The sequence below is a fragment of the Sinohyriopsis cumingii genome, chromosome 2 (assembly GCF_028554795.1).
Source record: "Sinohyriopsis cumingii isolate HCF-2022 chromosome 2, ASM2855479v2, whole genome shotgun sequence".
NCBI classification, from domain to species: Eukaryota; Metazoa; Mollusca; class Bivalvia; order Unionida; family Unionidae; genus Sinohyriopsis; species Sinohyriopsis cumingii.
This window is the reverse complement of record NC_142962.1, coordinates 110,309,936-110,337,036: the sequence shown is the minus strand read 5'-3', so window position 1 is coordinate 110,337,036 and position 27,101 is coordinate 110,309,936. Positions and strand designations below refer to the sequence as shown.

The following is a 27,101-nucleotide window of genomic DNA, read 5'->3' as shown; positions in this document are numbered from 1 at the left end:
AAGTTTCACAGATAGAATAGAGACTCGAAAAAGAAAAGTCTATTTTGTGGGTACAAAACATTTATTCAAGTATATACATGGGATCTCTGGCCTGTTTTTTGGTCTAAGTACTATCCATTTGCTACAGTAACATTTCGACATGAAACGAACCTATTTACTAGTTATTTAGTTATTGGGTCTAGTAAACTATCTTTTACAATTAAAGTTCACGCCTTTCTAAAAATCACTCCATATACAACTTATTTACATTAAATTATCATTTATAAGAAACAAACTAAAATACTCCATTAGGTCTACCGAACCCTTTCCCTTCTTGGACGCACTTTGCTGTGACAGTATGGTGGTGACATAAGTTAATGATGTTTGTTCATTTTTTTTTATCTGCATATGGTGACTCATCTTTCTCGTTGCTTGTCCTTGCAATGAAGTTTCGCTCATTTAAGTCCTTTTTTATACTGGACGCTATCAGCATATCCATAAGGTAAAGTCTAGTGGTCTGGAAGTTATACTGGTTGCACTTAGTTTGTCATGGTGTTATTATATAAACAACTAAGATGTGGTACTGCATTCGTGATGTGATCGTTAGGCAAAGCATCACATATGAGTTTATCGTTGAACTTGAGTCTTTCGTTTGATACTTGCTGTTTTAAATGATCAACTTTTTCGATTGACGTTGGTAGTTACGACGAACTATCGGTTTTGGACGTTGACCCTTTTTATCTGCTGACCAATATCGACGTGACCGTACTGTAATGTGAAGTGGTTGGGAAGCCGAACTCTCTTTTGATAACCGATTTGATAGACTTTATCCACGGGTTGACAGACGATTTGGTGTGTGAGTAAACGTACACTCTTTTTATGTTCACCGGCGGTCACTTCAAAGTTTTAATTTTGTCCAGACAGCAAGGTTTATATCAACACACCAAAGTTCACCAGTCGACTGTTGCGATAATTGAGAGTCAATCCTTTCACTTTACACTCCGTGTGCACTTTTCCATGCGGGTCCCAGTATTCGTAGCCGTAAGTTTTAGGACCACCACTAGCAAAACTTATAATCTTGTCGTCGGGGTGCTCGTCATTCCAGGCTCCTAAACGGCAACCTTCGATGTCAGGGTGACGTTGACCCAGGCGATCGATGTAGATGCAACTGCCCATGTCAGAGTACAGGACACGATCTCTTAACAGTTCTAAAGCTTCATACAGTTTTAAGCGAGCACGGGCTGTCAAGTAAGGAACAATGATGATCTTTCCAAATTCGTCCGCTTGTGCAGAGTCAAGTTCTTTTTTGTAATTGAATAAGATCAAGTCCTCACGAAGGACGTCCACGTGGTTCATGTAGTTGGTTTTGTTGTGAATCATCTGGAAGTAGCGGAAAAGTTCTCTCTAATATTCTGTCTTGGGTAGACACGGTCGTTGTGCCATTTTGCTTCACAAGAAATTGAACATCACTTTGGCAAACAATCGTCTGCTTTCGTTTTTCTCCACGTGGCCTAAAATGATGATTTCCTGCTGGCAGTATTTCTCTTTTAATTTGTTTTATTCTTCAGAAGTGTGGCACCGGGAAGGAGAGCCGCTGACTTCTTGTTTCAGCTTCAAAAAGATATCCAGATGATCAGTGAAAATACCTTTCTGAGTTTGGTTACCCTTGTGCTACTGTTCTGTCTTGGGAAAGTGTTAAATTTCGTACAATTCTAACAGTTGGTATCCCAGGTCTAGAGCTTTAAACAATTCCACACTGACCCACTTTCTTATCAAGGCTTGTTCTTCCTAGGTATGTTGACAAGTCTGATCCTGATTGCACATTTCGACACAAGTATATCACAAGGGAAACATCAATGTTCCTTGGCAATGGTGAGGTAAAATGGGGTGGTACAAGTCGGTGGGATGGCAAAACTTTGTACTTGATTAACCCACCGTATTGTCGAATGTTGTCTAGATCGATGTACACCGTCAGCAACTGCGGTTGCCCTAAGACAAAGTGACAATATTTGCACTCGTAAGGATACAGCGAACACACGTCAGAGTATTTTATGTTTTCACCCTTCTCCTCGTTGGCTTGGTACAGCAAACAGGTGGCATTTGTCCTTCCTCCGTACATAATGTACCGCGGGTTCAGTTGGTCCACAAACTTGTAACTTTCCACGATGAGATCAAACTCGAAATCGGTTTTCAAACGGTGATCGTACTCGTGGTACCACCCTTCCACCGCTTGGTATCCTTACTGTTCTACCTTTAAGCGTCGCTGACAAGTGGCCTGGTACAAGCCTTCCGTGGTCCGTTGATAAATCTGATTTATTGGTGTCACGTTGAGGGTAACAGGGGACATGCGTGAAATAAGAAACTGTTAAACTCGTACACGATCTTGGGGTTTTCTAAGTCTCAACAATCCACCGAATACGTACCGATAGTCTTTCGCCTCCTCCGTTACGGGCATGTTGGATTCATTTGTCTTCCTTGTCGGACAAGTAATGTAGCCAGTGTAGGAATTTGACCGAGTATTGACGTTTGATAAAGTTGGTCCTTTGAGGGCTGATTACAGCCAGTGTGTTTTCAGGCATGATTTTTTGGCGGTATGCTAAGGAAAACGCTTTGGTGATGGTGCTGTCTTCTTTCAAGGGATCGATCCCTCCGTGTTCCATGAATAATTCTCGAAATTTTCAGCAGCAAAAAAGCAGCAATGCCGTAAAATGTCCACGTCGGAACGAAAATACTTTATATACATATATATATATAAATATATATATATATATATATATATATATATATACATATATATATATATATATATATATATATATATATATATATATATATATATATATATATATATATATATATATATATATATATATACACGTTTTAGGTGCGTTGTGGGCAGTCATCCCGAAAGTGGGTTTACGGGAAGGACATGATATAGTTTACATTTCAAATCAAAATACATATACATAGGTTGTATTTCTTACATAGTAATTATGTATATGTTGAAAATACGTATATACACTTATGTTATAGTCCTATTCATGTTTTCGGTTCGTGGGCAGATATATCAATTTCATGGGCAGTTTTGACCTTTAGGTTGAAGATGACAAAGTAACTGCCCAAAAATACGTTCACGAAGAACAAACATATAGCATTCTGCCCGCGAATACGGCCCCGGGAACAATATATAGCGTACTGCCCACGAATACGTTCACAAGTAACAAATATATAGCATGACTTTCCGGTGTGCGGGCGCAAAATGGTTGTCAAGACACGACGATACACATTAATCTATTAAAGCATCCTTTGCAATGGCCAGCGTACATATAGCGGACGTGAGGTTCGTTTTTCACAGCTTGTTTGAAATAAATTGATGATTATATATCCAGTGTAACAACTTGTCTTGACAGCTTATGGATGCTAATGTTTGACATTTATTGTGAAGATGATTGTTCACTGCTTGTTGATGAATTCGTAGCTTCTGTTAATCGATGCTATAGCTCAATTTAACTGTCATACACTGATATGTTTAAGTCTGCTTGCACAGTTAACTATGCAGAGTTATGGAAATATAACAAATTGGTTTTAATAACTTTCAGAGTTTGTTTTACTATTACTCAATATTTGTTTCAAGTACTATAAAGGCTGTGATAGGTTGGGTGGCTTAGATTACAAATCAGGCCCTTCTCACTTCGGGGGTGGGGGTGGGTACTGCCCATTATGAATATTACTGGTCCTAGATGTCCAACCTGATATTTATGACATAAAGGTTCAACATCTTACTGCCAGCAGAAATGGTGTTCTGTAGTATTTTTCCCAGTCAATAGTTGATGGATATATTATGTCATGTACTATGCTTGTTTAATTCTCTCATCTCAGTTCTGACGTTACCATTGAATGCTATACTGTTCCCAGACATCCGGTATTCTTGGTTATTAAAATTATATATATACACAGATAACTGAAGGTGAGTTCTCATTATTCCCTATAACAATTGTAATTAGTGGGGCTGTAGCAATTGATGGTCTGAGAATTCAAGTTAACTGGTTCAAAACTTGGGTAAACAACAAACTGTTTTCTTCCTTTGCCAGGCATCATAAAGTTTTGCATCTTTGTCACTCTGTTGAATGTGGTACACAAGTTACAGACTTTGCCTTAGAATGAGCCTGATTTTTTATACTTGTTACTGAATGGGGTGGGGTAGGGAAGTAACAAAATTATTAAAGGTGGAATGTATGCAAACCATGCTGGAAATAGATATGTGCCAGCAACTGCAACATGTAAGCTTCAATCAATTTGGAAACTATAAGCTTTATCCTGTAAATATTAACAGTTCACACCCTGTATAAAAGATGATTTTGTGTTTGATTAACTGGAACTGTTAATTTATTATGTTAAGGAATTTATTGTTTTAACCCTAGTAAATGTAATATAATTAGGTCAAAAGTTCCAGTTTGTTTATTGTTTCCAGAGTTGATTATTGTAACTTGAAGAACCTGTTTCTAAGTGTTAAATGAAACGAAAGAGATATTGTTTACTCAAGTGATATAAAATAAAAGTTTAAAATGAACTGAAAGAAATATTGTTTATTCAAGTGATACAAAATAAATGTAAAAGTGTATATTCATTAAGAAGTGTATTGTCAATTGCAAATAAATGAAGATTTATCTTATTTTGTTCTTTACTTGTGTACAAAATTATACCTGGATTGGGCAATAATTACTTGGACTCCATTTGGAAAAGAAAAATCTATATGTTCTAAATACCTAATGTTCATATCATAATGCTCTTTTAATGGATGATTATGCTTTTCAGCTGACGTTACCATATTGCCAAGTGAACTAATAGTATGGCCTTCGGTGTGGCCCACTAATCACATTTGTAAATGAATTATGCATACAACAGAGAAATAGCTCTTAAAATATCTTAGGAGTTGAACAATGTGTGTACACAAATAAACATGAAGCAAATCTTTGAACTTGTATGCCACACATGCAAGTGAATTGGTGGTTTTCATATGTAACTTGTGTACTCTTATGGCTTTTGTCTATATTACTTTTAGCCATTTCTATTCACACACCAGAACACAACCTTTTTTGTCTGATTCAGGTACTAATGCAAAACTTATTTCAGCTGTAACTGAAGTATACAGAATTTTTCCTGATACTGAGGCCTACTGTGTAGACAGTATAGCTGTAAGTCATCAAATCAAATGGAAGACAACAGTGTGCAGTTGAAGAAAATGATATATACCCAGTACCATTTAGAGTTATCTTAAAGAAAAGTCACAATGCACACTGATACAAGTAGTTTTAGAAAATGCATTAGTTCCACATACATTTTAACTTAACCCAAAAGTTCAGTCTCTTGGCTAAAATTCAATCAGATGTATGCATTTATTCCATAAAACACAAAGATATAATGAACCAAATCATTTTCATTATTGAGTTAGGTAGTAGGCTATGTTAAAGAGTGCAATCACTTTATCAATTTTTTTTTCCATTACATTTTTATTTATTATAAAATGACATTTCTTAGTGGAGTGCTAGCAACTGTAACTTGAGGAATATTTTGTACATGCTGGCCTAAGTGTCATGAATATACTGTGCTACATTTTGCTTTATTAAGTATAATACTATCATGAGACTTGCTTGATTAAATCCTGAATTTGTCAGTTACGCTTACAAGTCCACTGGTAGAATTTAAAATCTGTGACAGTTTGGGAACTTTTTTTGCAGTAACTGCAAATCACTTTGCCTTCACAGTCAATGAATTCAAGCCATTGATAATTGTCAAACCATTGTGACTGAAAATGTGATTGTCTCTTAGTTGTGTCCTATTTGATAATTTTGCTGCCACAGAGTCTGGTTTGTGTCTCTGAAGAAATAGTTCATCTAGACTCTCTTGCAGTATTACAATTTATATGTTCAATTTAATGAATTTTCTTTCTTTGAATCATTCTTATGTCATAACTTGCGAAAATAGTTTAGTTAACAATATTTATTCAAACAGAAAAGATAACCTCACTTGACAAATCATCCTACTAAAGTGATCATGGCATACACTTTTATCTTTGAAATTCAAATATTGCCCACTCGTTAATTAACATAACTAATATTGCACATTGAAAGTGATCATATGTATCATCAGTTTTAAAAAAAATAAAGACATAATACTATCATTTAATCACTGCATACAGGAAACAGACACTTGTGTCTGTAAAATGCCTTTCTTTGGATTACTTTGGTTTATTAAAACCAAACAGCGATCCACTCAGGATTTTCTAGGGTAGATACAGAGAATATATTATGGTCATTCAGAATGCTATCAATACATCAGACCAGATTGTTTTTATTATTATTTAGGCAAAATAACTTAGTAAGTCAGATGGCAAACATGAGGATGGTGATAGGTTATGTGGAATTTGCATTGAATCATCTGATCCCAGAAGATTTGATACAATGTCACTGGTAGTGGTAATCATCAAGTGCAGTTGCACGGCACCATAAGACTTATCAAGATACTATAAGCTAGAAAGATGAAGAAAAAGAAAAACGATGACCCAAAGACAAATCCTGCAAACTGTGTGCAAAAACGATTCCACAGATTATAGATGAAAACTTTACTATATTTAGCTTCAAGATATTAATAAATTCGGATTACTTCCTCCAGTCTGCTACAGTAATTCATGCCCATTGCACTCATAAATTGATTATAGTCCTTGCAGTATTTTGTGTGGGCAACAATATTTTAATTGATGCAACTGATGCTCCATTCTTCGGTTCAGTGTTGATTCAAACATAGCAATGTCCCTTTGGGATGTGTACATAAATAAAGAATGCCTGTCCCTTAATTACCACACTTGTTGAATTTATCGTGTCTCTCTGAAAACTGTACCATGTGAGAAAGAATTTTATAAACAAACTGGACATAAGTATTGCTAGACATATACTCAGAACTGAGACTTCATAAAAGACTGCTTACTTGTGAGGAATTATTAGTGCTAGGGTTTGAGGTAATAACTTGCTATATGTTTGGTAAGGCAAAATAAGGGGCCTTATGACTTAAATTGAAACTGTGAAAAAACAAAAGGTTCAAATGCAATAAACTTTTGTTTTTCCTCATTTGTTATATTATAGTGCCATGAAAGGTCATTTCTTTTATCGTTTTAATCCCTTGCCAATTTTAAGTCATCATCACTAACCAAGTCTCTAAATCAATTCTTGGCATATTTAGCTAAAATGGTGTCTACTGTTCCATTATATCATTGCTTGTTTAGCTTGCTTGTATGGAGCTTAACACCATTTTTCAGGACATCATAGACTTTACATGGCAGCCATCATATTTATTGGAAGAAATCAACACACATAATGCTACTGGCAAGCTTTCCCATATACACACATTGGTTGGACTAGAGAGAGTTGATTAGTGATGTGTATGCCTAGACCATTCTATAATCCAGGGCCCCATGATTGAATACAGCTTAAAGAAATTAACCCTAATTCAATTTCCTTGTTGCATTTAAATCATAACACCCACCATGCAAAGTGACACGTCTCAAGATTTTCAAATTTGTATATGATTTGCAACTTTTAATTCTGAGTTGATGCATGTGGATGTGGAAATTCAGTTACTGAATACTTAGCTACTTATATAAGGAGCTCTCACACGGGTAAAAGCATGCAATTGGGATTGTATTTGCAAGAGGGCATTTACTTGTTCAAAATACTGTTTTAGCTAACTACATATGCGAAGGGTTGATGTATAAAAAGAGGATCAAGAAATCCTAGCTGGTAAAGATAATTGTATCCAACTTGATAGAAAGTGAGAAGGCCTTTTAATTTTGTACAGCAGTTTCATTAAGGAACCAACTATAATACCATTAGAAGTTTATGAGCAGCAAAAACCACATTTAGGACCAACTAGACATCAAAACCATATGCATAGTTCCATTTACGGCCAACCAGACATCAAATAGGTCATCTAGTGAAAGCACAATGTCAAAATGACCAGCCATCTAGGAGAAGTAGCAAGGAAGGGGTTTTCCAGATGCCCATTAAAACAGCCATATTGGAGGTTAGATTGGCACTATTTTCATTTACGTCCAACTAGACATAAGAAGTCTTTCACTGATATGACGATTCATTCAGGAGAAGTAGTTATAACAAGATTTTCAGGATGGCCACATTTGTGGCCTTATAGGATGTCTGTACAGCACCATAATTCTCATTCAGGACCTGCTAGACATCAACATAAGTATTTTGTACACATGTTGACACGCTGACACAATTATCCATTCAGAAGTAGCGATAAAAAGTTTCTTAATATGGCTACTGTGGCAACCACATTGTATGTGTGAGTGGCACCATCTTGTTTTTTCTTCCAGATATTTTCACACAAATATCATATTTAAAGATAACATGAATTCATACAAGATCTTGTCGGTTTATTTCATAACAGATTTTTCCCTCATATTAATATAATCTTTTGAAAACATTTATACATTATAGTTCTAGAAATTTTTCATGCTCTCAGAAACTATTAAAATCACAGCAGAAAGTGTTATGTTATATCTTTATTCAGCACTGAAAAATATTTATGAACTCTTAAAGTTTTTTCCCCTATATTAACTTAATTTAATGAAGATTTTCAGACTATAACCTTTCCATTGGATTTATTTTTTCAAACATGGCGTAAAAAGTATGTTATAGTAACCAATTTTTACATTGCCTTCACCATCGCAGAAATCTCTATAATCAATTTCCTAGTAAAGAAAAGCCAAGAAAATAAATGGACAGTTAATATTCACTTCAGGATCACAGACCTGAGGCAAATATGTCATTGTTAAATCAAACATTTTTATTGTGTTTCCTTAGACCTAAATATATATATACTTGCTCTTACTCTAAACGAAGGCTGGTGATCCACTTAATAACCTTTTGGGGGTTTTAAGGATGTCTTTAAAATTAAGGCCTTAAAAATGTTGAGATCTTATATTAAAAATGACAATTTGAGCCTTGCAGATTCATGTCCACAGGTGCCCAAATAAAAAAAGGGGGGGGGGGTGCAAGGGGCAAGCTTGTTGGTGTGTTATAAAATAACTGACTTATCATCGGTGTGCTGACAGGTAATGTGTAATTAAATCACTGTTGTAATATTAATAATGAGTGAGTCTGCACAAAGGAATTTCATACAGCTAAACTAACTCAACAACTAGAGGCAATTAAGAAATATATCCACATTCGTGATTCTGTCAAATGGCAGATACAACAGCATCAGGAAGCTCAAGTGGCATTTACAGAAGGTAAAGAGCCGCTATACTTGTTATCTTTTTAGGGATGTGCTTGGATTTTGCCCTCAAGCTGGAGCAGTCATAGGATATATAATAAATCGCCACGGTCGGAATTTATCCCCAAGCTGGGGTAATCGATGGGTAAAGTCTTATCCACAGTCGGGGATTTATTCAAGCTTCAGGTGCAAGTTTTTGTGCATCTCCATGCCATTGCATAAAACACAGTTACACGTTTTTTTATATAGATATTTTTCAGTTGTAGACAGGAATAATATGTATTTGCGAGTGTTTGAAATGAATGGGTTCATTATGAATTGAGTGGCACTACATTTCAAAAGCAAAATTGGATTGAAATGCAAGAACTGTAGTACGGAATTAGTGTTGGTTCTGGATCGTAGAATGGAATTGTGTGTGTGTGATTGGATTTTTAACGTAGCTTGAATAATTTTTCAGTCATATTGCTACAATGTCTGCAGTGTGGCAGTTTATAGTGATGTATAGCACTGGGGCATCATGCTGCAAACATGTAGTATGATGTTGCACCCAGTCACATTATCCTGACACCAGGCCGATCAGTCCTAACACTAACCTCTTAATGCTGAGCATCTAGCGAGGTAGCTGTTAATACCATTTTTGTAAGTCTTTGGTATGACTTGGCTGGGGTTTGAACCCATGACCTCCCGCTTCTGAGGTTAACGCTGTAACCACTAGGACACCGGAGTGGTCAGAATGGAATTGTAACAATTACAATGGAAGCAATTTGTATTATGCTTGTTGGGGCATTCCTCACTGATGGCTGTCAGTGACATCATCATGGGAATGTGTAACAGCCACATTTTGTAAGAACAAGGTGTAGTTGGTGAACAATACAGACACTTTTCTGCCATTTCCACTGGCATCATCTCATATGATGTTATTTAAAAAAACTTCCTACAACATACTCACAACATATAAAACCTATATGCAAATCTGATGAAAGCTGCTTGTGTTTCTGAAACACATATTCCATACTGGTGGCAAGAATGTCCAAATCTACATTACAAAAATGAAATACTTAACACTCCATCTAGGAGTTGCAAATGTATGAAATCCTCTTGTTGGGTAGTTTTACTAACAGGCTTTACAGCAGGGCCTTCCATTAGATTTAAATGTGGCAGGTAAGTTGACAAAGTAGGGTGGGGGGTTGGGGGGACCTACCCCAATGGGGATAATTCATTTTTTTTAAAAGTAGCATGGTGTAAAGTAAAAGTAGATGGGCTGATAAGGAATCCACTGAATTCACAGACTAAAGGTTCAGACATTTGTTTTTAAGAGAAAAATGAAAGAAGGAAACAATACAACAGATATTTTAATATGACTTTAATGTTTATTTTCTAGATATAATTAAGATTATGAATCAGAATCAGTCTCCAACTCCACTGTAAAGTTTATCTATTATTTCTTCTGCTCAGGCACCTGCAAATTAAAACAAAATTGTAATGCTTAAATAAAGTCATATCATCTCAGCACTAGTTACATATGCAGAAGTCATGTTAATCAGCATTATAAAAATGTATGAAATTTTCTTCACTGCACTTGTGCTTCCCTTACTATCGTTAAGCCATGATACAAGATAACTCTGCACTTACTTATCATTTCTGGCAAGTGGATGGTGCAATCAATTTGCACAAAGATCGATTTATTTCATCCAAATATTTCATGTGAATAAAAATTCCAAATGGAGGCACTTGTCCGATCAGACAAGATATATGTATATTGTAGTTAGCTGGACTCTAGCTCTGATAGTCCTGGGCAATAGGATAAGCTGATTTTGTTATCAGTTTAGAAATGCATCCGCTTTGCAAATACTATGCTTTAAAAGACGAAACTGAATCCAATATTGATGAAATAAGAGTCATTTGGATTACCTTGTTTTTGATCATTCTGCGTTGGTTGGGTGCATATTTGAGGGTCTCTGATATGGTCTCTTCCATTCCATTTGCCTTTGCTTTGCTATTAGTTTTCAAGCAGGCTTCTGCAAGAGTAATACAATGTTTTAAAAAAGTTTCACAACAAAGGATGCATTGCATTTTTCTAAATGCCAGCAATAATCAATGGAATATTTTTAAAACATGTACTTTGAAATGTGGTCTCAAGTTACTTTATCAATTCATTTAAAAATCTCTGGCAAGTCACATGAAAAACACAATTTAAATCAAGCCATACTTACTTATCAAAACCTGACATATCACAAGCTCTTGAAATGCTTTTTTCCCTTTACGTCCCTTTGGACTATACTCTGGCCAGTCTTTTTGTTTTAAGCTTTTTCATCATCCTGCAGACACTATCCCCAATTGTAAACCTGCCAAGGGAGCTCAAGTAGCATATCTGAAAATAATAATAATAATAATATTACTATTTTTTGATTTTGATATTATTATTAGTAGTAGTATTTCATGATCGATGTGACAAAATATGCTTGTATATAGTTATTTTTTGCCATGGTTTTGCAAGCAAATTTAATTTCTCTAACTTGAAAAAAAATTGATAACATTAATTATGCAACACAATGTACTAATAACAATTATAAACCAAATTAACCACCGTGAATTTATTAACTTCATAAATGACATTCACTCAAGGATTAAATTAAAGTAGCCACATAATATGTAATAGTGTATATGTAGTAAAATACCTGTTACATGTTCATCTCTAAACATGTTTTGGCCTACATCCGTAAGACAAAACAGCCGACCACTACATGTTCACCCCACCCCCAAAAATAATTATACAGGCACTGCAGAACTTGCATAATGCATATTGAGGTTCACAACAGCAAATAAAGGTTATAACAGTTTTTTAAAATAGAAAATAAAGCCCCAATTTACCATCTTCTTGGAGAGTTTGGGATTCTCCTCCAACCTCTGGCAAAGGACCTCTAGTTCCTCCACTGAATCACATGGCATTGCAAGAATGTCTTCTCTATTTTCTGTGTCTGGGCCATGTGTATGAACTTGGAGGGCCAGCTGCTCCAACAAATTCTCAATATTTGTGTCCAGTTTCATAAGTACATTGAACTGGAAATCTGTAACAGATTTGTGATGAAATTAGTTTTGAAAGATCAAAATCATTATTATAAACTCCTTAAAAAGATCTGTACAGTGAACATGGGTTTAACAATGAAATATATTTATGGAATGAAATACATGGTTTTTGTACAGTTTATATGAAAACTTTTCCCATAATCCTTTATTTTTTTATTCCCTGGATATGTTGTTTCACTGCTGGTGTCTGTAAAGTCTGCATTCAATGTAGATGGTTTAGGCGTCTGACTTACACAAGACAATGGTATACATCAGAAAGAAAAATAAAAAAAAAACAATGGAATGATGAACAGTCAACACATCAATGAAAAACAATTCATTGTTTATTTGCACAAAGAAGTCTTGAACAGCATGTTTTATGACCTATAATTTAATTAATTAACATCTCACAATGTTCTGAAATAACAGTATCTAAGCTACAAGAGCTTGTGCTTTCATGTCATAATCTTCCATTTTGCAAACAAATTTTGATGTTGAATCAATGTATATGACCTTAGCATTGAACACTAACATTCAAAATGTCTACAAGATGACAAGACTATTATCAACTTAAGTGACAACAAACCAATGAGTTGTACGTGCATTGAACATAAGCATTTTTAAATGCTACAAAATGTGTTTTTAATGTATGGCCACAAATTACCCAACATTTTGTCAAACATAAAACAGTTCTACTACCTTAGATGAGAATTAAATTCATAAATACAGTGTATAATTGACCTACTCGTATTTAGAGAGCTGTAAATGAAATAAGAGATTATATAAAAGTCAACACCTGTAGTATTTGTTTCATTATTCTATAATGTACATTTTTTTCCATCCTCAATACTTACTACTTGCAGAGGAACTGGCAGTGAGAAATCTTTATATTCTCCACTCCAGAGTGGATGGGGATGGTGATGGTGTTGTCCTTCTGGATGCAGCTAAGAGTATAAAGATTATCACTACTCCTTAATTGCAGTAAAAAAGAAACAAAGAAATCAGACTGGATTGTTTGGCATGTAAACAAAATGCATACTGGTTGCAATGACCACTGTATATAAAGCAGTGATACAATATATCACAAAATGCATTCTTTTTTAACAAAACATCTAATCTCATATATACAGCATCATGAGTAAGTAAGTACTCTTAAACACATCTTATTAAACAAACAGAAAAATGATGAAATGTATACATACTTTTGATACAGAATTTCCAATTGTGGCATGGTATAAAAGCAATTGATAAAAAATAAAAAGAGACCAGATAAACTAAATAGAACATACCAGCAGGATAAGAGGAAATCTTGGAGTCTGCAAAATACTCTCCATTTCAGGAGGTTTTGGATGAGATGGCTGACCAGAAAGGTTTCCACTTGAGATTTTCATCTTTTTTCAGTTCTTCATTTTCATCTGAAATGTCAATGAGAACTTGGAAATACTGTATGAGTCCTTGAATACACTGACTCCTTGTGACATAAAGGGTTTGCAGAACAATTGCTAGCAATATTCACCACTTTTGAATTTTCACCATGAAATGCATCCGAATGCAGTGAATACTCCTGGATTAAAGACAAAATAGTGTACAGAAATGTGCAATAAATTAGTCAAGCTCCAGACAAAACAAAGATATGATTTATCTCTGATTCATAATGACTTTTCTTGTGCTACACATTTTACCAATGCAAATTACATTGAATTTTGTAAATTAAATGGTACAATTAAGATATGTATGTCAAAAGATTACTAATCTTCAGCTTTCCAATTAATGCTAAACACAAGTATCAAGTCATGTATTTAGTCTCTCACCACCAATAAATGCATTTTTAAGTAATCATCCTAGAGTGCACCAAAGTCATGTGAATTTGATCCAATTCCAACATTACTGCTGCTTGAGTGCTTAGATCCAGTATTGCCTTCACTAACTGATGTTATTAATACCTCTCTCTCATCAGCATAATTTCCATCATTTTTCAAAACTCCCATTGTAAAACCTCTGCTGAAGAAACTAACACTACACCATAAGGATTTAAAGAACTACAGCCCGGTTTCTAATCTCCAATTCAGCAGCAGAGGGGGCGAATCGGACATTTTGTCCAATCGTTATTTTGCTTAATTATTACTTCTGCACTCAGCGGATCCGGTGTAGTCAGCGCCTGGTAAAAAAAAAACGACGACGTCGTTGGGGGATCGTCGCGTCGTCATTTGGTTTAATTAACACCTTCTGCGCGCCGATCCCCAGCGTCGTCAGCGTCCGGTAAGCACATCGACGACCGCGTCGATGTCATCGCCCCCTCTGCTGCTAAGTGGTTATTTACAATGAAAATTATTTACAACTAACCGAATATTTGGTCAAGTCCGATACGATATCGTGTCCGAGGATCATGTAAATTTATCGTTACAAATCCATGTGGGGTCGACTGAGCATGACTAAAAAAGTTTCGAAAAACATTAAAGTCCATGTCACCGCCGCACCATGTCTGCCAAATATTTCGTAGCGTGTGTGTATCAACGCCGTTGAACACAGCAAGAATATTACAGTTGTCTCTAATTACTTTTGGAATCTGAGTGTATCGTTGAGTGACATATATCACGTCAGTGTTTTTATGCCTGCCTCTGGAAAATATCCTAGCTGGGTTTTTTTGATTGTCTAACATAACATCATCGTACACGACTAGATTGTTAACGTCGCCATCAATATCATCAATACCCGGTGCATCATTGATATCCGTAATAAACTCAATAACATTTTTTTTAGCGATCGCTGATGCATTCTCGTTGAAATCTTTCAACACCTCGTAGCATCGTTGATCATCTACGCTAGGAGCAACCAAATACAACTTATCCCACTTCATCCATCTCATTATTAAATTGAGTAACAATTGCGTCTTGCCGGATCCAGATGGTCCGATGATAATCATCCGGATCGAGTTTGGTAACGCTGCAACATGCTTAACTGGTTCTCTTGTTTTAGTCGCCGAAAAATCAATTATATTCATATCTCTATACATAAATTATGGATCTATATTGTGTGAAGTGTAGAGTACGTACTGGCACAAATGATATGACAACCGCTACAACAAGAAATAACAGATCGGCCCTTACTGGCAAGTGTGTACAATGCGGTACAAAGAAATTTAGATTTATTTCTATTAGACCCGGAGATGTTTTAAAAAAAAGCGAGGAGGTGACATCGCAGCCAAATTGGCAAAACTCCCCGGAACACCGTGGGCAAAGTATCCAGGAGAAAAACACCTCCCAGGATATAACTACTGTGGCCCCGGAACACGATTAGATATTAGACTCGATGATCAAAATCAGCCCAAACCCGGTGAGTATCCAATAAACGCTATCGATAAGGCGTGTCATGCTCATGATGTTGCTTACAAAAGTAGCGATCTGCAACAGCGTCATATCGCGGATGTAAAATTAATTCACGCATTAAATGCTATTCCTGATAAATCCGTCAAAGAAAAATTAGCCTCATGGTTGGTAAAATCGGCTATGAAAGGTAAATTAATGATTGGAAGCGGAGCTTCTCGCGCTGGTAATTGAAAACGATAGCGTTTATAATAACAACATGGAATCCATCTATTATTCTCCGAGAGGATACTGGAAGGGGAAGGCCGCAATTGGTAAGCTTGCAAGCGCTGCAAAGGTAACAAAGACCACTGCGGCTAATTGGTTATCCAAACAGGCTATATGGCAAATCTATCTACCACCGCCTAAACAAATCAACTTCTCGCGCTTTGATGTCGGCGTGCCTAATGAAGTTCATCAGGCTGATATACTATTTTTGCCGCATGACAACGGTTACAAATACGCGCTAACCGTAGTTGATGTTGCGAGTCGATACAAACAAGCGGAGCCGTTAAAAACAAAGTCAGCAACTGAAGTAGCCGCTGCGTTTGAAAGAATTTATCAAAGAGGTCCTCTGCGCTGGCCAAATCTATTACAAGTTGATCCCGGTAGTGAATTTCGCGGCGCTGTTTTATCAACGCTGAAACATCATAGCGTCGCGATACGACGAGGTCATACTGCGCTACATCGTGATCAGGCAATTGTTGAACGATTCAATCGGACTCTCGCTGAACGGTTATTTGGATATCAATACGCGAAGGAATTCATCCAAGAAAAACGATCTCGTGAATGGGTTAAAAGGTTGCCAGGTGTAATTGCAGCGTTAAATAACGAGATTACCCGAGCAATCAACATGAAGCCCAGCGACGCGATTAAATACGAGTATATACCCGGAAAATCAAAAATAAATAGCGTTTCCAAGCCGATTCTTGGCGATGTCACTGTTAGATATCTATATGAACCAGGAGAGCTTGAAGGCGGTAAAAAAAGGGCTACCGATCCTATTTGGAGTGTTACCACACATAACATATTAACGATAACACGATCAACTGGTAGACCACCGATCTACAGACTGGATTCGACTGCTCCTCAGCGCGGATTTACACGCGAGCAACTACAAGTAATACCTAACGATACTCAATTGCCCCCACGTGGTCTTAACTAGCGCCGTTGCGTCTATTGCACTCAAGACAGGTCAACCTCACATTGTTTTTGACATGACCGAGACTGTTATCGATCCTATCCACGGTAAATTGGCGAGTGTCTTTATCCGAATAACGCCAACTCATTATACAATTGCAACTCGCGCAGTGATTATTCTGTTGTTGTCGTAGCGAGATTATTAATTCGGCATCAATATCAAAACGCCGCTGTTTTTTTTATCCTGTTGGCGGTAACCCGAGAGTTTTCTATCAATGACGCTTGCATCGATGGTGACTTTGTCGCCGGCTTCGTCGTTGGTGACTCCGTCACTGACTCCGTCAATAACAATTCTTCGAAGCTGATTTATCCTTCGTACTCTGGACACTGCAAGATAGACTAGATTCGACCATTCGATGCGATTATCAACTATCCAAACAATTGTGTCCGTGATGGTTAGTCCCTGCGAGGAATGTATTGTTGTTGCGTATCCTAGCGTCCACGGGGATTTATCAGCACGTAGCGCGTCCTCGACGACGCTGATATCAACGAGCACGATATCATTCAGCACGAGAATTTGTTTTTTTGTCCCCGACGCTGTCGGGGCTGGAATTTCAACTTCAATGTTCTGCCGCCGTGTGTCCGCGGGTCTATAACATAACGGCACTGGGCGCGTTGGAAACTTTTCCTTATGAAACGTAAACAACCTCCGCTGAAGTGTGTCTCTGACTATCTTTCTACTCGCTACAATCAAATCGTTTGGTTTCCATGTTTCCCAGAATTCATTTAACGGCGTTTCCGGAATCACCTCTCGGATTATTTCACACTGAATTCTATCCGGCTGTAATCTGATTAATTTTTTAACCTCGCGCAGTTGTTCATCAAGTGCTCGGTAATCAGTATCGGTTTCTTCATAATAGTCCACAAAACCCTTTAACCAATCATGTGGGCCCTCGCCGACAAATGGTGGTGGTTGGCCATGATCCCCACACATGATCACCGCTGTATTCGCGCGCAGCAACCACTCAAGAAACATTTGTAAAGTATCTAACGAAACAGTACATATCTCATCCCAGATGATAATATCGGGAATAAATTTTTCACCCATTCGATCAGGGGTCCACTCACCGCCGCTGTATCGAAAAAAGCTGTGATAAGTAACGGCGTCAACATTTCGTTGTTTTATCTCTCGCGCTAGTCTATGGGTCGGTGTAAGCACGATTATACTTGCCCGCGTTCGAAATAATTCAATTGCCCGAGTCGTCTTTCCTGACCCGCCACAGCCGCTTAAATAAACCGTCTTGTGTCTACAAATTGGATCAGAACACGATGGTGCATTAGACCATTCTGACAATTTATCACCGCGTAAGTAGTTGTTCTCAACGGTGACATCTGCTGACGGGGAATAATCGCGTCGTATTTCATTTTTAATTCTCCATGTACCCCAACTCTCGTCCGGACTAGTAAACCCGGCTACGTTTCCCTTATACGCTACGTCAATATAAAATGAATCAACGGCTACTCTAACCGCGGTATCGGGAAATCTATTTATCATCGAGAATAAATTGATAGCGGCATAACCCAGCATAGACGCCCTCAAATGTGGATACGCCGGGCTGTCTCCATCGCTGTAGGTAACAACTGTACCCAACCTCGTTCCATTGGACAAGAAAGCTGTTTTGCAGTTCACGTATCTATTTTTAGCCACTGCGTCCTTGATTACGAAATCATATTCTGCGTCATCTATAATCAGCCGTGAGCAATATCGTTTGTAGTCGTGGTTTTTTCCACCTTGTGTGAACTTACCAATTATTCTTCTACCGAGATCTTTTGCCTCGCGGTTTCGTTGGTTAAATATCCTCCTGGACCATTCGATGATATATTCCTCGTCGGCATCAATGTTTTTTCTGGACTCGTCAATTATGCTATCTAGACGCTCCGGTTCTGGTAACCAGACTTCAGTCTGTGCCCGGTATGATATAATCGCGTCACTGACAATCAACGAAACTAGCATGCTACAATCAATCATATACCGTAGCAGCGCTATTGGCAGCCACTTCTTTTCAGTCATGTGTCTACCGATCCAAATATAGCAACAGCGATGAAGTCCTGCCGCAAATTCAAATGATACTATGCGAGCGAATCCGGTTAAATCAAAATCAGGCAGTGGTCCATTAATAGCAACACGAGTCATTTCATGTCTGGGGTGTCCAAATCGTTTGAAATACTCAGCGGCGGATCCATACCCGAGAAAACTCGCTGGATAACAGGCAACCATATCAACCGAGATCATAGCATCGCGGCTGTATTCAGTGTTCCATAGTCCACCGTGATAGTATTCCAAACAACTGGATTGTACATCTGGTAGAAATTCCTTGCGTGTTGGACTCCACGCATTTTTCCTTGCTGCAACATGAGCCGCAACCGATGGAATCGTAAAACAATTTGTTAGCAGTTGTTCATCATGCTCCTCAAATTCTATGGCGGTTTTTTTCATCCTGTTGTGAAATGCTTCAGTGCGATATAATTCACCGTTTGGCCTTACAAACTGATCAAAGGTATCCGCATCGTTTTCAGCGCTGCGAAGTAACCACACTGATACAGGGTCGTTTTTACACAAGTAGGCAATAGCATCAAATAGTTTCCTCTCCGCGAGAAAACCGTCCTTGGAGAATTGTTCTCCCAGGAATTCTTCGGGTATATACTTTACTGTTCTATTCCGTGGAAATATTGTGATCACGGGCGTCCATGCGTGTTCGTTATGATCGATAATTTTGATTGGGGCTCCCTTTGATTTGTACTTTGATTCGTATAATACTTCACCGGTTATCGTTGTAACGGTTATTGGAAATCTCAACGACGTTTCTAATCTCGCTATGTCGCTGATGGTTGCTCCACGCTCTTTTACGGTTAGTTCCCACTGGTTGATTTTGCTACGTCGTAAATCAGTCAATTTGTTTCCTCGACATGCATTTGTAAAATGCTCTATTATTCGTTCTGCTACACAATTTATCCCAGTTGACTGTTTCATTGGTTTCAGTTTTCCGATATCAGGTTTCTTATTTAACGGGTATATTCCATAAACAACTGCTGTTTCAGGATACGCTCGTTCATAGTATGGTTTGTCAATTCCGGTTAACAACCCCGGCTTGGAGTCGCGGCTAACAGTGACTGTTTTCTTGTCGCTGAGAACTGGTTCAAATTTATCACGTATGATCCAATCACCTGATTCCACCCGGACAATGAATTTTACTCTGAAGAAATACTTTTTACCGTCAAGTTGTGATATTATCATTGCTGCGCGGTTGTCGTTCATGGTAGCATCAACAACGCCATCAATTCGAAATGTTGACCAACTATGAGATGCACCATCACGTTTGAATTCATCGATACAATCGCGTATTTTATTTAACAGGGTTCTATCGTTTATTAACGCTTTTGGTGTGTCCTTGAGGACTCTATCGAGATTGAACTTAATATTTTTCCGGGGCTTAATTACTGCCAATCTCTCGAACTCATCCATATAATTAAAACAAGTATTTAAATGAAAGAATATAGTATAATGAATCACTGTAAATGGTTGATGATTGGGTCAATAACCCCGTGCAATAAATCATGTAGAGGTGAATTCTGCGGATATCATTTACAAAGCGTTCGTAATGGTTCTCTTGGCCCCCTCCCGTGCTTGGTTTGCCACGTCGGTGTAAGAGGAAAATCGCAGTTGTGTATTAATTGTGGCGAAAAGCGATACAGGGAACTAAAACGCTATTATGACAAGCGAATTAAAAACGCCGTCATTGACCCCACCGCAGACTTCGTCATCAAAACCCCTCAAGACTACGTTGAAAGATTTATAATTAAACCAAATAATAAATTAGACAAGTAGTATTATTATACAAATGGACCAAGAATTTCAGCCGCATCCCCTGGTCGTCAATTACGAGGCGTCTCGCGACGGCATTGTTAGAAATCGTAGACTGAAGAAACCAGTTGGCACCGTAAATAATCACGGGTATTTGATGTTTACTGCTGGAGGGAAAAAATATCTCTGTCACAGAATCATCTATGAATGTTTCCACGGATTAATCGAGAATGGACTTGTGATTGATCATATTAATAGTAATAAGACTGATAATTCTCTTACAAACCTGCAAACTGTCTCTCAGAGTGAAAATAGTAAAAAAGGCCAAACCGGTAAATACCCAAAGAAAGCAAAACCCGTAAGGTCATTTGATACAACAACTCACGAGGAAAAAATATTTCAGTCGATGAATGAAGCAGGAAAATATTTTGACATTTGTATCACCTCAATACGATTTGTTGCAGAACGAGTATATCAAACAGCAATCTCAAAAAAGACCGGGTATAGAATTCGATTTTCATATGTAGATACGAAGTCACCAGCGCCATAGGCGCTGACAAGGCCACCGGCGCTGACAATAAATTGTCCATTCCGGAAGAAAACAAAGTATGAACACCTTCGGAATTGATACACGGGGTTTCATTTTTTTTATTTAAAAACAAGATGTTTTATAAGAATAATGAATATCGAAGACATCAATAATATATTAACTGAGATTTCAAAATTAAAAAATCAAGGAATTGAATTATCTGATGGTCTCGACAGTGAAAAAATATTATCCGATTATGAGATTATTAACGAACAGTCGAAACGGGGGCGTTTTACCCTGGCCCGCGAGTACTTTTTTATAAAACGATTGCAACATACGATTAATGAAAACTTGTACCACAATGACGCAAATGCATTCATTGGACTATTCACTGCCGTTGAAATAATACGAAAAAAACTCGGACGTGTTTATGAACGACGCCGGGAGATTTCTAGTAAAATCAAAAACATTAGAAGGATTATAGACGAAAACTCCGGCGAGAAATTAGAAATTGCTTCGCAATTGCAATAATGGTAGGCGAATCACTTACTACTCGGCTAGCCAGAGAGCGACTAGCAGCGCTTAAAAAGTTCATACCGTTACGAGACAGGGTCCGAGAACAACTTCAAACGCGGCAACAAATGCAAACTGATTTTACTGTTGGAAGCGAACAACTGTTTGCCCCGGTAACTAAAGCGACCAAAGATGTTACGGCGGCAACTGTACCCGTTCTTGGTGCGCTTGAAAAGATAGCGGCAGAGACCGAACAAACAAAAAGGTCTTTAGAAACACTCCCTGCAAAAATAGCGGCTGCTACAACACGGAGGCCACCACCACTCGCTATAACCGAACCACAAGAACCTTATGTTACAATGGCCGACGAAGAAGAACCAGGCGCCACCGCAAGAGAACCAGAAGAAGAAATACCCGAAGAAACACCAGAAGAAGAAATACCGGAAGAAAAAGAGGGGAATATACCCCGTATTGTACTCAAGAAGAGCACAATAGATCAAATTAGAGGCTTCAGCAACAGGGAAGAATTAATTAATTTTACTGCCAACAATTTTGCTAAGAACATACGAGATAAGAAGCATATCAATAGCGGTTACGAGAAAAATATAAAGTCGTTAAAAGACTGGGCAAGAATAGTGTATTTAGCAAGTAAACATAAAGATGCATTACCACATCGTAGTAAATCCGATTACGACGCATTCCACAAGGAAGTTAAGAGTATAACACCAAAAAAAGGAAAAGGATACCCTGTTGGTAAAGAATCCTACGGCGTTACCTGCCCTAATAGTGTTCTCAGTGATATATCACGGCTGGAAGTACTAATCGGAGGAAAACGAGCCGGAAATAACTCTACGGAAATAATCAATGAGGCCGCTGATATTTGCAAGCGTTTATTTGCAGGCGGTATTATGGACATTAATGCATATCGAACGCTCATAGACGAGCTCGTGGATGATTAATTGGAAAACTGGTGTTTTTAATAAGGATGATCATACACTACAACCATGATAAACCAGTACTCGTCTACGTGGTAAACTCGCGATTGCCTGTTTACCGCGCGTACTATGGAGATGGTCTCGGTAGCACCATTGCGGGGTTATTTACAAGAATGGCTCCAAAAGTAGCGCCGTTAGCCAAACAATTAGGAATGAAGGCTATTGATGTTATTCGTGATAAGGGTATTAGTGCCATTGGAGATGTTGCCGGAAAGGCGCTTTCAGCCGCGCGGGACAAACTAATGTCGTTGGTGAAATCCAAGAGATTTTCAAAAAGAAAACAGAAACCACCGGTAATGCCATCAACGACAGTGATGCCTGCAAATGTCAGTAAAGTAATAAATAACGCCGTGGAAGAAAAATTAGAGTCGTTGGCGACGACTCAGTCGTTGGCGACGACTCCGTCGTTGGCGACTTCGCCATCCGCCGATGCGGCAACCAACGCGCTCATGAACGCGATAGCGGGGAGTGGTTTAAATTCAAAGAATTTACGACGAAAAAATCGCAATTGAAAACATCAACATGATAAATAATAGAATGTTTGCGCGTACCGCTGATCCCGCGTTTGATATGGATGCCCCAGTGCGCAGGGATGATTCTGTCCGTGATTATCAATATTATTCTTATTATGCAGCGCAACCCGACCTACGATCGCGAATTGAACTTCAGGTCCAAGATACCAGTAAATACTTTCTGCCGTGTGAAGCGTTTATCGAAATTGAGGGAGAACTCGTGACAAATGCCGCCGATAATACACCATACGCAGATGACCATCGTGTTCGAGTTGGCTTCGTCAACAACGGTATCATGGCGTTATTTGAGAGCGCCAGATATCTTATTGACGGGCGAGAAATTGAATCAATAGAACGCGAGGTTGATGTTGCAACAACGATAATTGGGTTAGCGAGATACTCGGATGATTATACAAGATCGGCGGGCCCATCTATGATGTTTGCGAAGGACACCACCAATAACGCTGACCATATTCAGTACATCAACGTGCTGGTGGAAAGAGATACCGCAACTGACCCACAGGCTGAAGCAGCCAATCCAGACCGCAGAGCAGGACCAGGCGCTAATTTCAATATTATAAAAAGCACCAACAATGATTACAATCTAGGATTCGCAGCACGAGTAGGAATGTTGCAAGGACCACGCCGAAAGTTTTCATGCGCGATTCCACTCCATCACATATTTGGATTCTGCAGAAATGTCAGAAAAGTTGTCTATGGGGCTAAGCATACAATCGCGCTGACGCGAAGGGGCGATGATAACAATGCAATATGGCATGCTGCTGGCGTCGCTGCCGGTAAAGTCATTTTAACTAAAATGGCATTGTGGATGCCGGTGCTGACTCCATCAGTTACCACGGAAGCACGATTGTTAGCATTTATGGAACAGGGAGGAAAATCGTTGTTGAGTTGGCTAGCGGTAACAACTGATGCTAAAGAGGATAACGTCGCCGATACGTTTACATGGCATCTAGCATCAAAACAGGGTGTTTCAGCCCCGCGTCATATATTCATAGCGCTACAGAATAGGGAACGATTGGGCAGTCAAGAACGCAGTCATATGATATTTGATCAATTAGGAGTCAGGGATGTTTCGCTGAGAATAAACGGACAACAGGAACCATCCGAGGATATACAGCTTAATTACGGCGACAACCATATCGCACGTGTGTACCATCGATTGCTGTCGTATATGGGTCGTGATCAAAACGTCGACACTGGTTTGCAAATATCACAACTTGATTTTAAAAACCTGTATCCGATTTATTATTTTTCGCTGGAACATCTTGATTTAACGAGACAATCCGTCGTTGATATACACTTCCGAGCTCGTATAGCCCCGGGTGGTGTTAATTATAGAGCGGTTGCTGTCATTCTCAGCGATAAATCAATGCTGCTAGAAGGTGTTGGTGGACGAATGAGAATCGTTGATGCGCCAGTGGAAAACATGTAATTGAAAGCACAAAACGCGTTTACAATAAATGTCGTATAGTGTCGTCAGTGTAGAGTTGACTGATGGTCAAGTCAAGAAATTACGATCAAAGTCGGCTAAACAATGCGGAACCACAATAACGCTGAAGCCGTCGCAGATGGCGGGTGGTAATCATAAGATATCGTTGACGGCGCGTCAAATAAAACATTTCAATGATGCGATGAAGAATAAAAAGGGTGTTCAAATAGATTTTTCGGCCGCAGCAATTAAAAACATGGAAAAGACCGGTGGGATATTTCCGCTGTTAGCTGCGATTCCGGCATTAATTGCCGCGGCCGCACCAGCAGTGGCTAAGGCGGCGGCGTTGGGGGCCGTTGGTACCGCGGCGGGAATGGCATTGAAGAAGGCAACCGGGAAAGGCTACAAAAAAAAACGACCCGTAGCCGGAAAGGGTCTAAGACTACCGGGAACCCCGTATTCATGGTATTCGGGAAAGGGTCTAAGACTACCAGGAACCGTTTATTGACTCGGGAGTCAATGACTCCTGAGTCAATGACTCCAATGTCTAATTTTGATTTAATAGACGCCGCAAACGCGTTAGCGATAAAAAACTTCAGAGGTGTTTTTATGAGGGATCAATTACCGGCGGCACCAAGGAATATTGAAACCGGCATAATTAACCTCGATGGGTCCTCCGGAGCGGGAACTCATTGGGTTGCATACGCGATTGATCCGCGTGCAATCGTCTATTTTGATTCATACGGGTTAGCCCCGCCGAAAGAGTTCATGCGGTATATCCGGGCGTGTTCAGCCCGGGTTTTTTATTCCACGTTGCCAACACAGCAGTTAAGCGACCCGCCGATATGTGGCCGTGAGGTATTGAACGTACTTGCGGCGATTTCATCATCGCGAAAACCACCTCATATGGTTGTAAACGAATATACTAGTGGGGTCGTAGAAGCTCAACGGATTTTAGAGAATAACATTTACAATAACGATGATTGATATCTGGGGGCGACCGGTTTCGGCGCTAAAAGAATCCACGGAAACGGCCGCCGCCGACATAAAAAAACTAATTGAGGATGAAATCGCTGATATGTTGAATCTAACAAGTGTTGACCCGGGCGAAATAGTTGTATTTCAAGACCGCCAGGGTAAATTGAAATCCAGTAATGTGTCGCTGAATGACGTTTTAATACGACAGCGTGATGCCGCCGATGGCACCATAGCGTTGTATACCGGCGACGGACTACTCAAACCGGGTGAACATATATCGGCGGTAACATTAGTCAAAGACGGTTTTATAAGGTTGGATAGATCGGTGACCGAACTTGACGCGCAGGTGAAAAAATCTGTCACCGAGGTGAAAAAATCTATCACCGATATACAACTCACTACCGCTAGTTTTTTCGGGACCCCGGCGGTAACCGAACCAAATCTTGCAGCAATAATGGGTGCTATTTTGGATTTTGCAACGCTGTCGGGCCAATTTGTCTCGTTACGGAAAAATGTTAACAGGATCGATGACAACTTTGATAAATTCTTTGGTAAAAAAAATACCAGACCGGATGAGATTACAACAACTATAAATGATATCACTGCGTATGGACAGGAAATAAAAACAATCAAACTTGATGTTGCAGAGAACAGAAATGGTGTAGTAGTACATGAGCGGGAAATAGAAATAATCAAAACTGATGTTACAACGATCATAAATAATATGGACACGCATACACAAGAAATAGGAATAATCAAAACTGATGTTACAACGATCATAAATAATATGGACACGCATACACAGGAAATAGGAACAATCAAAACTGATGTTGAAGCGAACAAAAAGGGTGTGGACGCGCATACACAGGAAATAGGAACAATCAAAACCGATATTGAAGCGAACAAAAAAAATGTAGACACGTATTGGCGGGGAATAGGATTAATCAAAACTGATGTTGCAGCGAACAAAAAAGGTATAGACGTGCATACATATGAAATAGGAACAATCAAACTTGATGTTGCAGCGAACAAAAAAAGTATGACCGAGAATACACGGGAAATAGAAACAATCAAAACTAATGTTGCAACGAACAAGAATAATATAGACGCGAATTTGCGGAGAATAGAAATAATCAAAACTGATGTTGAAGCGATTAAAGACGGACTACCGAGAATAACAGAGCAACTCGAAACTAATATTGAAGCGAACAAAAAAAATGTAGACGCGTATGGAGGGGAAATAAAAACAATCAAAACTGATGTTGAAGCGATTAAGGACAGACTACCTAGAATGACAGAGCAACTCGAAAAAATGAAAACACCTCATGGGATCATCGGCAGTGGCGTATACACGGTTCAATACGGATCATTCGATTGGACTCCTACGCGTAATGCAATAGATGTCACCGCAATTGTTAAGGGTATTT

At 38.7% G+C, this 27,101-nt stretch overlaps 1 long non-coding RNA gene across 8 annotated transcripts in view; it reads right to left on the bottom strand.

The window, feature by feature from the left end:
- Window positions 1–10,615: 10,615 nt before the first annotated feature.
- LOC149805603 (uncharacterized) overlaps window positions 10,616–27,101 on the bottom strand; it is a 35,691-nt gene continuing 19,205 nt past the window's right edge. For 4 of the 8 annotated variants that reach the window (XR_016419707.1, XR_016419711.1, XR_016419709.1 and 1 more), the window contains 4 exons: window positions 12,139–13,748; window positions 11,481–11,638; window positions 11,179–11,285; window positions 10,616–10,726 (listed from right to left, as the gene is read on the bottom strand). This is a non-coding gene — a long non-coding RNA (uncharacterized LOC149805603). The remainder of the gene's footprint in view (window positions 10,727–11,178; window positions 11,286–11,480; window positions 11,639–12,138; window positions 13,749–27,101) is intronic. The other 4 variants (XR_016419712.1, XR_016419710.1, XR_016419714.1 and 1 more) reach the window with 4 other exon arrangements.